General features: G+C 38.0%; 1 long non-coding RNA gene and 1 pseudogene across 1 annotated transcript; one reads left to right on the top strand and one right to left on the bottom strand.

The window, feature by feature from the left end:
• LOC139726642 (uncharacterized) overlaps positions 1-14,550 on the top strand; it is a 46,190-nt pseudogene that overhangs the window by 14,124 nt on the left and 17,516 nt on the right.
• On the bottom strand, positions 1,599-8,529 carry LOC139726628 (uncharacterized). Its single transcript, XR_011710712.1, has 3 exons — positions 6,250-8,529; positions 5,820-5,951; positions 1,599-4,981 (listed from the first exon to the last, which is right to left on the bottom strand). It is a non-coding gene; the product is annotated as an uncharacterized lncRNA (long non-coding RNA).

The following is a 14,550-nucleotide window of genomic DNA, read 5'->3' as shown; positions in this document are numbered from 1 at the left end:
CATGATCTGAATGAAAAGCCATGACAAAAATGTGATGACTGCATGTAGGCCTATCCACACCCACCTGCTTTGCATGAACTTAAGATACATCATCGCCCTAAAAAGCCCCATAATAAAGTCCTGAAAAAGCATCCAATTTAATCGTACACATGCATGATGTTGAATAATGCATGATAAACATTGAGAGTGCTACATGTCGAAAACCAAGTCTCCTTCGGGAAAACTAAGTTTAGTCTGCAAACAGTGTTCAAAATGTATCCTTAGCTGAGAGTGACCAAATCCCCATTCTTTTCCCTTCTAAATATCTTCTTCATTATTTCCTTTTTCCCGGTTACGTGAGGCACTGCATGTGATAGTGACACGGATGGGTTATACTGTGACTTGTCAAATACCTAGGAGCAACGGCGGTTGAATGAGCAGGATTGTGTCCCATTGTTGGTATAATATTGAGCTCGCGTATGGTTTTTTTTTTTCGTGCCATTGTTGGGATGCGGATCTTTACTTACCTCGGAATGCCATCTTATACAAGGAACTTGTACAAAAATTACGTGCGTATATGCCTATATGGGTCTCCACATTTTTTTCTCTTCATCTGACCGTTTATTGACTCCTGCGTATATATGATTCAAGCAAATCATGCAATATCTCATCCCTCAAAAAAGCCCCCCCCCCAAAAAAAAAAAAAAAAAAGAAAGAAAGAAAGAAAGAAAATAGAGACAAAATGAAATAAAAGAAACGAATTCAAGATGCCGGCCAAGTTAGAATATTGGTGAAATCTGACGAAGATCAATAGGGCAATAATTCTCCCTGATAAACACGTACTCTCTTAATTTCTAGGATTTATTTTTAAGTCCTAAGGATTTATTGCTTTAAGTCCTAGCGGACTGTAAATACAGACAAAACCTTAGGACTTAAAAGTAAGTCTTAGCTAGGATTTAAAAATTTAAGTCTATGTTCGACTTAAATTTCAAGTCTATAGGATTTATTTTTTAAGTCTTATTAGATTACATTTAAATCTTTCTTAGACTTGTTTTTAGAATAAATCCAGCTTGGATTTAAACGACGAAAGACTTATTTTAAGCCTTCCTTGGATTTATTTCAAATAAATCCATCATGGATTTAAACTCAGACTACTGAAAATGACAGCCAATTGATGCACTTTCTTCACATGTAAAGGTCTATTTATTTTAACAAAATCAAACTGATGCATTTTTCACAAACATCGATAAGTTACAAAATATACAGATGATTGTCATACCCATGTAGGCTCCAGAAAAAATGAAATACGACATGATGAAAACAGAGCATATTTTTCAATAGTCTCAGATGGTAACATCTTCACATTCATGTTACTGATGCTTCTTTCACTGTGTTCTGTAAACAAGTTACTAGACGACTGGAACCTTCATTGCCAAATAGATTACTTTTTTTCACTTTTTTTTTAAATCTTGCAAGATGACTCAATACGACTCGATTCACTTTCATTTTATGTATTTCTTTCCCTGATGAGCATCGTTAAGTCGTAAGATGGAAACTATGAACAAATATGAGATTATATATGAATTCTAATAACTTAAATTTTAGAAATGATGCTGTGTAATAAACAATACAGCCTCCATTAAGTTGACGTTTAGATTTACACGCTTTGTACGTCCCATGCATGCAATTTAAAGAATTATTTGATTTTTTGGAATGATGCATAGTATAAATTTAATCAAGAGGGAAGTAAAGGCCAAAATTAGTGTAATCAAATTAGAAAAGAGAAGAAATTTCCCTACACAGAATGGTGTAAAGACTATGAAAATCAGCTACGAAATAAGGAAGATATGCCTCTTTTCAATTTCACACATTTCCAGAAAACAGATCTTGTCCAGTCTTTATGAACGTCCAAATGAGGGAATTGATGATGTCATTCCTTCAAAATATTTTTACACTTTTCACCTGCATGTATTTGCATATTCATACGGACTAGTCAAGAAATGTTTTCTGAAAACGTGTTACATTTCCTTATTTCTTACCAGACTTCCCTAATTTTTCCACTATTCCGTAGGGAAAATTTACAATTGAATCCAAACTGTATTACATACAACAGTAGGGAGCAAGATCTATGTAAACTCTGAAGTAAATTCACCTTAAAACATTAAGAAGCTCAAATAACAATTAACATTCTAAACTTACTTCTAAAATTCCTTGAATATCGATTGTCTGAAATGGATTTACATAAGTACATTTCCATACTGCATTTTGGTAGACAAAATGTTTGACAAAAGAATATACAAATTCCTGCTTAATCTATTGATATTTAAGAATCCATCTCAACTGATGACAGGGAACCATCTCAAGAGACTGTTCAAGTGAGATGGACCACTAGTTTCTTAATTACTTTGATGTCATATCTCGTAACAAAGCACTATGTTGAAGTGATGCAATCTGAATTTTTAACTAGAATTATCACTCATTGTGATTAATATACCCCCACCCACAATTGAGGGAATTAGCTCAACCAGGATTATTTTTTCTTACTTTTTAATAAAGAAAAAAATTACCATGGCAATGCACTGTTCCACCTCTCAAATCAAGTGCTCAAAAACTGAGTGAGCAAGATAAATAAACTGACGATTTCTATGGTTTTTACTAAAAATTGTGTAACCATGGCAACACAATGTTGGACATTAAGAAAAAAATGAAGTTTGCACAACTATAGGCCCTATATCATAGCCGTCATATGTGCCAAATTTCAAGCTAAATGCTAAAAGGGTGAGGGGTTTAGTTGAATTCACATTAGTGTATCATTTTCATGCAAAATATACTGTTACCATGGCAACACATTTTCCACACTGACAAAAGATTTTTTGCACATCTAGGTAATGTAGAGGTAACATGTGCCAAATTTGAAGCCAAAATGCTCTAAACAGAGACAGGAGAATCGAAATGTTTGTATGATTTTCATTGAAAATGCACCGTTACCATGGCAACACATTGTTTAACAATGATGAAATATGAAGTTTGCATATTTCTGAACTACAATGGTTGCATGTGCCAAATTTCAAGCCAAATGCTCAAAGACTGAGGGAGTTACCTGAATCCAAAATATTTTTGTATGATTTTCATTCAAACTATGTTGTTACCATGGCAACACAATGATCAACAATGACGAAAGGTTAAGTTTGCACATGTACGTACCATAGTGGTCAGGTGTGCCAAATTTCAAGCTAAATGCTCAAAGACTGAGGTTGTTACATGAATCCACAATATCTTTGTATGCATTTTAGTGAAAAGATGCTGTTACCATGGCAACGCATTGTTCACCATTGATGAAAGATTAAGTTTGCACATCTATATGCTAAAGTTGTTGCATGTGCCAAATGTCAAGCCAATTACTCAAAGAGTGAGGGAGTTAACTGAATCCACAATATTTTTGTATGATTTTCATTCAAAATATGCCGTTACCATGGCAACACATTGATCGACACTTACGAAAGAATACGTTTACACATCTACATACCACAGTGGTCTTTTGTGCCAAATTTCTAGCTAAATGCTCGAAGACTAAAGGAAGTTAGCTGAATCCACAATATTTTTGTATGTTTTTTGGTTTAAAAAAAGCTGTTACCATGGCAACGCATTGCTCACCACATTGTTTCCATATCTATATACCATAGTGGTCATGTGTGCCAAATTTCAAGTCAAATGCTCTAAATTTGTTTAAGGTGCCCATCTGCGCTGAATCTATCCTTCCTCGTGGGTTCAAGCACATACTTTGGCTGGAAAACCAAAGTTTATTTCTTTATAAATAGAGAGTTTCATATTAAAGTGTTTAGCCACAACGTCATAATGAAAATAGCAACAAATCAGCGCTCAATAAATGTGATGGACAATGGCTCAACAACACTGTGGGAGTGATGAAAATTAGGTAATCGTTGAATAATTACAAAAGTGTTCAGGGGAACTTAAACTTTCTTCTTTCAATTTAAATCAATGCGGATCTGGCATTACTTTTTTTTTTCATCATCAACCAGACATAATATACAGAAAACAAGCCAAAGATGAACAATAAATAAATTGAAACTGGACATGTATAAAAACTTGAAATATTGTTTAAATGTTCACGTAGCAATGCAAATGCAAAAGTGAGGCACACACATACATGATAGCACCTCTAAAGGAAACATTGCGGCATTAACTTTCCTTATTGTGTTATTTTCATTTAAAAATGCACACAAAAAAAAATTACAAGGAAACTTTACTACAACCAGGGCATGACAGACATGCTTCTTGTGTGCATGGATTTGTAGCTCAATATAAATGGAAAAGTGAGGCACACATAACATAACTCAATATCCATGAGTCAAACATTATGCATGATAGTATCTTCAAAGGAAACATTGCAGCATTTTACCTGTGTTACTTTGATTTAAGAATTCACCGAAAATTAAGAAAACTTTGCTGCACATCAGGGCAAGTCAGATATGCTTCTTGTGTGCATGGGTTTGTGGCACAATGTCGGAAAATCTTACTAGCATCATACACTGACGTGTTCTTGAAGTTCGTGGCTAATGCCCAGAACGAAGCCCTCACTTGGGATTGTAGCAGTACATGAATATGCCGCCACAAAATCAAAGAATGCTTCAAGCACCCAAGCATATTTGACGATGAAGACACAGTGGGCTTTAAAGAGTCTGTCAAATTCTTGCTTCCGGTCATCTCCAGCCTGGACTTAGTATGGTCTTGTCCAGGATGAGAAAATACTGGATGTACGTCTAGTCACTCCCTTATCTGACTAAGCAGGGCTGGCTGAAGGTGGCATCTTTAGCATCACTGAACTTCGCGCTTCTCGCTCGTGATGTATACGTTTCGCGCGGATCAACTTGGCGTTTCCCGTTTGCTAGGGCTTTCAGGTGGGAGAATCTCCAGATCAGAAGATGCTTGGGGCTGGGGTTGGAGTCTCTGCATCAGCAATGCCATGAACATTGGTTCCTACCTGAAAAGAGATTAAACATGTATAGCACTACTGATATTTCGAACTAAATTTCACTTGAATCGTTTGAGCAAATGACAAAGGCTACAATTATTATCAAATAAACTTTGCATCACATAGAGGGAAGTTAAGTTCTCAGTGAGAGGGCACTCTGGAGGGAAAAAATATTAAAATATAATTTTACATATTGATCTTAAATACAATGTACTAATAACATATTCATCACATAACTTTTAGTTTGTGATGTACAAGTAAATATTTCTGATATATTTCGGAACATATTATTTTAAAACATTTTGTCTCATCTGGTAAACCTCAAAGCCTTGAAAAAAATTCCCAGAAATCAGATTACTTTTTGCCATCATCGGGGTGGGGCCTACTTGATATTTACATGTTCCAGACTCATAAGATATTTGATGTACATATTATTACAAATCAATAGAAGTCAGCATGCATTTTTAATCCGTAATTTAATGAATTTAAAAGAAAACTGTCAAAACACGGTAGATACCCCTACACAATACTCATTGCTGAATGTTCTAAAGTTTGTTTGAGAAGAATCGCTTCAAAAACACTGATATATCAGAGAAGAAAACTTTGCATTTCTCACGACAGCATGAGAAATTCAGATTTTTAAATTCCACCTGTTACTGAGTACATGCAGATTCTACACGAGTCTTGCTTTGTAAGATACGAAGCTCAAATATTCTTCTCTAAACATGAGCTGGTACTTAAAAGCCCAATGAAACATGCATATTGATAATTCTCAAAATTGGAAGCTCAATGATTTGATCATAAACTGATTTCAAGTCTATAAACATTAAGCATATACTGTACTTACAGGCACATAGTCATTCTGCACCAGGTACTGCTGGGCATCCCTCGGGAGCATGAGAGGTCCTCTCCCTTTCTTCTACATGGGGATGTTGGGTCTGTGAAGCATCGCTGCAAGTAGTGACATTCCACAAAATTCCTATAGAATGGAACACAATACAATTTTTTTTTCAACTTTAAGTATTTCACCCATTCTCTTTAACATATTAGATATGACGTATTGTATCAGCTCTGACAATCCCTAACATTCAGTTTTCGACTTATTATCAATATCAGTCTATGAAGAGCAAACTCGTACACATTCACTTTCCTGAAAGGTGTAATAGCAATGAAGCATAAACAAATGAGTAAGTTTTACTCTTACACTTTGGACAGAAATTGTTCCAGTAATTATAATCAATGCCACAAGATCTATGAGGATTGGCGGAAGGACTTACTGTCTCCATCCATGTCTTCACATCTTCTTACGATGTCTTGCAACTAAGGGTGGTTTCGCTTGGCAAGTGCAAGATTCTATTGACGTAAAATGGCCCCCATCTGTTCACCATCTCCTGCACTTTTCTCGGTACAACTGGGCAAAGTCCGCATTGATCTGAAAATAAACACAAAAACTGTGAAATATCAGTGATAAGGAAGTGGAAAATGAAAAACAGAAACGCTTGACAAAAAAAAAGGAAGAAAACAAATATGCTTCGGGGGTATAAACGGTCGCCATAGCCACATTTCTAGATTTTTATGTAATTAATTATTTCTTATTGGTCTCGAGGGTTGTATTTCATGCTGGAGGAAAAAATGAGACCGATATCTCTGATTTTTGTTTCAGATGTTATCGTTAAAATCAATTTTTAGAAATACCAGGGATGTCTTGCATATCTAAACACCAAGAAGGGATAGTCCTGACAGAGTACTCCTTGGAGTACAAATTATACAAATAACAGGTAATTTGCATTCCCTTTATCTTAAAAAATATTAAAAGTAAAAAATAAAAAAAGGCCTCATATATTGTAAAACTTCACTACATTCTCTCACTGGTGTATGTGATGCTTAATGCATACATCTCAGCCAGAAGTGTAGATCTGTAGAATTTTTAAGTCTAGATCCTTCTACTCAAACACAGATCACCACATTGATTATGCTACAAAGAGAAAGACTGGAGTAGAATACCTTTATCCAGGTGCGAAATCTTGTTCCATTGCACGAGTTAATCCCATACATTATTTGTTTCATACAACGCCTTCAACAATAACACTAACAGACTTACTAGTTCAAGAAAGAGTCTTGAATTCAGTGCAGAAATGGCAACCATAAGGCCTAGGTGTCCAGGCCTACTACTGAGTGGTAGTAATAATAGTAGAAGTATTTTCATGGAATGCAAATCAGTAGCACATTCACATTACATACACATGTACGCAGCCGAGTGCAAGTAGCATTGAAGTTGATTATTCCAGTAAAATGAGTGACATGATGCACGCTTGATAGTAAGAGTGTTGAGTGCACACGCCAAAGGTAATTGTTTATTGTGACATCAGACTCAGTAGACCTAGTCATGCAATGGAACAGAAACTGTTTATTAATTGTAGACCCCCTATTTTAATATGGGAGTCAATGGAAATTGGTGATGTCAGCCAATATGGCCCATGCGATAGAAGTTTTTACAGTTCAGAGCTTGACGCCACTGCACTGGCATTGCAACATTGGCGCCCTAAACCCTGGGGTGCTCATCACACAGGGGGCTTCGTGTTTGGGCTGGTCGCAGTTCTATTGTAGCGCCCATAGGGTCTACGTACTATTGGTGGCCTAAACACAACGTTAAAAATAAAACCCATCTAACAGCATATGCCCTACATTTTATCACAGCATAGTGGGGCATGATAAGGCCTAGAACTGTGCCTTTCTACGTAGAAATTGATAAATTAAACCTTACAAGAGTGTAGGAAGGGGTGAACTGACACTAACTTGTTACTGTTACTCAGTGTTAGACGACAGTTAGGCCTACGCTACAGTAGCCTGTTATGCCCATAGCTTTACCTTTCAGTCAAGACACCAACATCGTAAATCATTAGGTAGAATGGGCGCTTTATAAGAGTCCCTGTATTATTACACTTGTACTTGCAGTTTCACCGAAATAGAGCCCCCACAATACTAGTATAACGTTAGCCTACATGTAACTTGTTACAATGTTTGGATAGACACATTAGCCATGAACAGCTAACGTTAGCACTGGCGCTTCAGGGATGGACAGCGCTGTATACAGCGGCAAGGCTCAAACTCGCCAAAAATGTAGGGCGGTTAGTGCACATCTTAACATCTTTTATCTTTGGTTACTGAGTCCCAGAGTTATCAAACACATTCTTAAGCATTCATACAGTAATATGCTCACCTTTAAGCAACTTGGTCAAGCTTCCGTCAGATCATGCCCTCAAAAAACTCCGGCCTGCATGACTTCTGCCTTCAAGACCAACTCAACTGTTCGAGTCAATAGCGTTTGTTTGCAAATGGTCGATGGTAGGTACAAGTACTATAGTACATGTACAATGTACATATTGTGCACTGAATGTGTGTGTATGACTACGCTATCTAGCATCGCATGAAGCAAAGTGACGGCCAGCGCCAATTCCGGTTTTAGGCGGTTCAAGATAGCGCATGACGTCATTTACAAGTCATCTGATTGGCTGAAAGTTTAAGTCCTTGTTAGATTTAGATTGCGAACAGCTTCGACACTCAACTTTTAATCGAAGCCACCTAAAATAAGTCTTAAAGACTTAAAATATTTTAAGTCGTAAGAAAGATTTAAAATTTTTCAAAAGTGAAGTTAGACATTTTGTTAGACAAGGTCATAGGACAAGAGGCGAGTGGACCAATATTAGATACACTAACACGACTAATAGGAAACACAATACGTGCAAATCAGTGCGATCCGCCGCGGGACGAGACTTCAGTTGGAGTTAGACTTGTTAGAATTGGAACTCAGAGATTTCGTACGCACTTATTTTTTTAAATGTTTGGAAAATTTCATTAAAAAGGTGAGGAAATAGATATTCAATGTTTAAAATGTGAATGACTAAATCCTGCATGGTATACAATAGGGCAGAAAGAGATTAAATCTTTTGTTAGGACCCTATCTGTCACATCTTGTTCATATCAGTGTGTGCGCCTGCATGCTATGTATACAGGCCTATAAAAAGTTTTGCATTTCTCAATTGAAATAACGGGATCTGATGCACTGTTTCGATGGAATATTAAAAAAGATATGAAACATTTGTTAAGTTTTTATAGCCTACTAAGTAATGCAACGTATATTTGCTTGTATAGTTTTGTACAGTTTTGCATTTCTGCTTTACCAGTCTAGGTCTACGCCTGTCTTATGACTTTTTCCCCCCAACACATCCCGAAAAATATGGGGGGGGGGGGAGGGGGGGTTGGGGTTATAGGCCTAATGTTTCCCTCCCCCCCCCCCCCCCCCCCCCCCCCATTTTATACGCTCGGGCTGGTAGAGATATTCAGCTCAACTGATAGGCCCGATAGAGATAATGAAAAAATAGGGGGTAATGTCGATTTTCCGTTGTTACAAAATGTACTAGTAGTAGGCCTATGTTACTAGTATTCAAATACTCAAGTTCATTCTGTAGATTCGCTGCAACTAAAACATCCTAGGTTCCACCCTGTACCAAACCATCCCCCCCCCCCCACCCCCCACCTTTGTTCTCCTCCGTGATTCAACATCAGCAAAACATCATCTTGCCTGGATGGTAAAAACCGGAATTGGATAGGTACGAACCGGCCAACGCAAGAGTGGCATTGAACGCGCGCGCGGACACAGACTAGTTCCGCAGAGTTGTGCTACCCTCGGAGAGACTACTCTGCATCAGCGAAGTTAGTTTCGCCATTCATGTGTTCCCTGTCCGTGCAAGTTTTTCCGTGTACCACCGCTCAGCGCGATAGCCGAGCGCAGATTTGTGCATAGAGCAGTCGAATATCGTTGACAATCTCGCGCACGCTCGCTCGTCAATACAGTACGACGTAAATTTCGGTACCAGTGTCTAAACTCCTCAGGATCAGCGTCGAATTTGTCAGTTGTGCATGGTTTTGAGACGTTTCTCCCTCACTTGTGATGATTTGTGGAGGTGAGTGATTTGTCGTGTCCAGCTTTTTCACTTTGCAAATCGATCGGTAAGTTTACCTGAGAAGATGCTCATCTCTTCCGGAAATTTCGAAACCCTGACGTTCGTCGAGTCTATTAATGCCCATGGAAACACAGCAGTGCGGAAGTGGCAGTCTGATTAACCCAGCAGCCATGAGAGCCATCTGAGCTGAGAGACAATAGAGGCCACCTACACATATCCTCACGTGTGGGACAATGTTCGGTCCGTGTCGCTAAATTTTACTGAAAATCGCATAGCGTCACTCTGCTCTAAACGTTAGAGCTGCAAGTGGCTCAATACGCAATGCCAATGCCAATGGCATCTGTCTCTTCTCGTTGGGATTCTTATCTAACGATTCAACGACCAACGTTGGTATTTTGCTTGTAAACATGGTCCAAACGTTTATAAATACCAGCCAGCCCGGTTCAGCTCAGTTAAACTTTAATAATATTAAATTAATTTCTAACGTTAGACAGTCTAAATATTACTTTACCACATGGTTACGTTTACATCGTTAGATAAGAAGTCCGCTCCATTACTTGGAGCTCCAAAACAGAAGGTCCCAGCAATGAGAAAAGACAAATATCATCGGTTTAACCGTCGCGCTAAAATTACAGTTGCGCCATACCGCTATGTCATCTTTTTTGTTGGGATCTTGTCGGTGTATTTACCTCTTCTCTGTGATGATGGCATGCCATATCAATTTAAATTTAAATGATTTTGTAAATGATGCATTTTCTCAGTGTGATTTGTAACTGTTAGTCAAAGTGGTCTAACGGTTAGATAGAGTCTAATAATAATGATAATTATTAAACGCAGAGACTCCAACCTCAAGCACCTTCTGAACATACAATTTATACAATGGCACTAGTATTAGTATTAGTTAGTAAGTGAGTAATAATTCAATGATTCAAATCATATTGGCTTAATGAAACTTCATTTCATATTTCATGTGCAGATGCCATTCATGCGTGCATATGAAATTGAATGGCATCTAATAGTCTACTAATAGTAGTATTCAAAGCCATACAAGTTACAACTTCAAGACACAGAGCCAGGGCGGAGGAATGGGAGATTTTGCAAAAATGGGCTTTTGGCGGGAGATCTCTCATTGAAAGTGGTAGAGTTGGAGTCTCTGATAAAGTTACGTAGGCCAGGGTTCCGGCGAGACAGATTTTTCTGCCTAATAGGATAAACTTGAATACAAAAACTTTGATAGATTTCTAGGCCCTACCCTCCCCCCCCTCCCCCCCCCCCCCGGGTCGTCCACTCGTAATGATCTAGTAAATTCTAGTAAATTAAATCTAGTAAATTAAATCTAGTAAATTTGAACCCTCCTCCAACCCTCCCCCCTCCCCCTTAATCTAGGAGACTTCTACTTGTTCATCATTGATCATTTTGGACAATGACACAGTCACAGACAGTGTTAGTGATACTCTTTGAGTAGTATTTGCTTTCTTCAAGCAATGATTATGGCGACTTAGTTTTATATGTCAACCTTTTATATTGAATTTAAAGTATCTGATCGGTCGATTGCAAATATTGTGTGCTGATCATGACATCACCCATTTACATACATTAGATATTACTCCTTTGTGTAATAGGCTCATTTAGATTTGGTCATTATCCACGCATAGTTTTTACACTGTTACTTGCCTGTGATGATGATCATGTTACAGTGTACATATTGGCTTTGCTGCACGCCCTCAAGCGGGTAGAAGCATGCACTCGGTTTTTTTGTTTGTTTTTTTTTGTCAACGGCCTCATAACCAATCGATTTTGGATACAACAGTGCCACAATTCAATGTTCAACTAACTCTTCCTTCCTTTCTTTAAAAGAATGGCTGCCATTTTTGTATTCATGTCATTTAAAATCACTGTGGTCCAATGTGCATGTGGACTCTACCTCTGGACGTCTGAGGTGTTGTAGAAAACAAATAGTGCATGCTCTCTAAATCTGCTCCTGCAATGAAGCAAGATTTTGCACTAGGTGAAAGATGAGGCATACTATTCAACTCAAATTCAAATTTCACCCCATATGAAATCTCATACCATGGCACTCGTGACCATTCGCTGTTTGTATAAATGGTACCTATATCAAGTATTAGGACACAAAGTGTTTCTAACTTGTTTTGAGAATGCATTTGTAACGGTCTTGAATCTTGACAATATCTGTTTATCAACCATGGACTTTAGCCGATAATAGGTGCAGTTGGCATACACTCCAAATCCTTCTCCTGACAGTGACCAGCACTTATGTTTTGAAAACGTTTATGTTCCTTGTGTGATATTAGTTGGACTGTTGGTCATTTCAAAGGGCATGTTTGCGCACTGCACTGTGATTTGATCTGTGTACCGAAAGCTTGTTTCCTTTTAGTCACACACACAAGCATACATGCACACACAGACACAAATATAAAACTTTCCCTGCTTCCTGTGCTCTGGATGCAAATCAAAGTGGTTATGAGAATTAGTTTGATTCTTTCCTCTAATATTTGGACTATGACTTCCCTTTTCTTTGTTTTTATTTTAATGAAAATTGGTATGGTTATAGGTGATTAAATAAGCGATACAAATCCAAAGTTTCAATATACCCTATAAGAGTAACAATTTCATTGTATTTGTGGATGTCATGATGAGTAAAGTATCATACAATAGAGAAACATGTGAATTCATTGATTCATCATTTGGTGGAGCTAACCTAAGGTCAGGCTTTTTCTTTATAGATCTGAAATGATTAATTTGTCAATAAAATGTCTAATAATATAGATAATAATGTGCCTTTGAAGCTTTTGAATAAACATGACTTGCATTTTTAGCGCATTTTGTCCCATCGCTCAGAGTAAAAGCACCTTGGAACCTGACAGACCAGAAACACAGTGTGCCAACTGATGAGTTGTCTGCTGTGTAGTGTGCTATCACTGCTACGGCCTGTTGCAGTCCTATGCCATATATTTCTTGGGGATTTTATTTTTTACAAATTTTGTGAGTTGGATGCTATTCACGAATTAATCAAAAAATGAAATAAAGATATTCGCACTGATCCCGAAATGAATGCGATGTGCACTAACACATGTACAAAATGTACTAGTACACAGTCGAGGTGCATTATAATACAGTTTAGTAGGCCTGGAAATATATTCTAAAATGAATAGACAATATATGCTAATGTGATGATACATTGTAGTTACAAAGTTCATAATAGGTATAGTTGTTCAATTAGAGGCTTATTGCAAAATGTAACAAATGTGGTGTATAATTCTATTGCACAATCTGCAGTGAGAAGAAAACTGAGTTTCTATTATTGCAATCTTGTTTCATCATTGTCATTCATATGAGTCAAGAAAGGGCAAAAAAAGATAGTGAAAAGATATGAAAATTATCACATGCATTCCATTTTCTGTTCAGTCATTCACAGGGCTGTTACCCTATACCATGACTCTATGGCATTGGACAGTCTATAACCCACAAGAGAGATGCCCATCCAAACGCCCCAGTGGACGGAGGTTCTGTCCTGTCCAGTATGCTGCAAGGACTTCAGCCCATCTGGCCGCCAGCCGGTCAGTCTCTCCTGCGGCCACACGGTCTGCCGAATGTGTCTAGGCACACTTCCGCGCCATCAGTGCCCGTTTGACCAGACGGCCATTACCAGAGAGGTATAAGAGTTTTGGAGCACAGATGCTATGTAGCTCTCTCTCTCCTTCCTGTACAGCCTACGTTGTTGTGTTTTCATCTTGTTTGTTTTTATTATGCAATTCTACATATTGTTGCCTGCCAAGCAGAAAGTGTGCACCTAAAAAATCACACACACACACACACACACACACACACACACACACACAATGATGGTAACATCATATGAAAGAGCTTTCAAAACTCGGTCGAATTATGTCACAAACCACAAATTCGGAGGTTGAAATTTCATGCTGTTGATGTTATAGAGAAGACGTCATTGAGCGCTTCCATAAGGTCAAGGTTATCAAGTCAAGAGTGCCTAAATACTCAAACAATGGTTCAGAATTTCCGTCAATCCAAACTTTCACTCTGGGTCTCTATAACCACTGATCTATCAGTATTGGATGATTGTTTGAACAATTTTCATAATGAATTGTTTTCTAGGTACTCCAGTGCTGTGTAGTTGTATGTTTATTGTCTTGTCAACAGACGTCAATGCTGAATAGAGATTAGTAGTCAGCACAATCCCTTACTTGCGAAATAATTCGGAGGGCGGCTCTCTAAATATCTTTCCCGTGCCAAGACATGCAATTCTGCATTCCACCGATTCATTTGCCTTTTATTTCAGGTTGAGAAGTTGCCAACGAACTATGCCATTCTCCAGCTGGTGGCCGGATCGGAGGTGATGCGCGATGCGAGTCGGGAACGGGTACCCGACGGCATGAAGCCCGCGGAGTACAAGATCTACCGCAGCGCACGGCAGATAGTTGAAGAGCTAGCACTGCATTTGAGGACCCTCAACAAAGGTGAGGTGATATTTACTGAAGGCAAGCAACTTTTTTGCTGTGATGCCTAATGCAAAAAATATGATGTATTTTTAGTTTTCTGTAATATTGTAGCATTAAAACACATCTAAGTAAA

The sequence above is a fragment of the Diadema antillarum genome, unplaced genomic scaffold (assembly GCF_040938485.1).
Source record: "Diadema antillarum isolate AM-2024a unplaced genomic scaffold, OU_Dant_1.0 seq00000094_RagTag, whole genome shotgun sequence".
Taxonomy (NCBI): Eukaryota; Metazoa; Echinodermata; class Echinoidea; order Diadematoida; family Diadematidae; genus Diadema; species Diadema antillarum.
The sequence above is the reverse complement of the archived record's forward strand: the minus strand, read 5'-3'. Positions and strand labels throughout refer to the sequence as shown.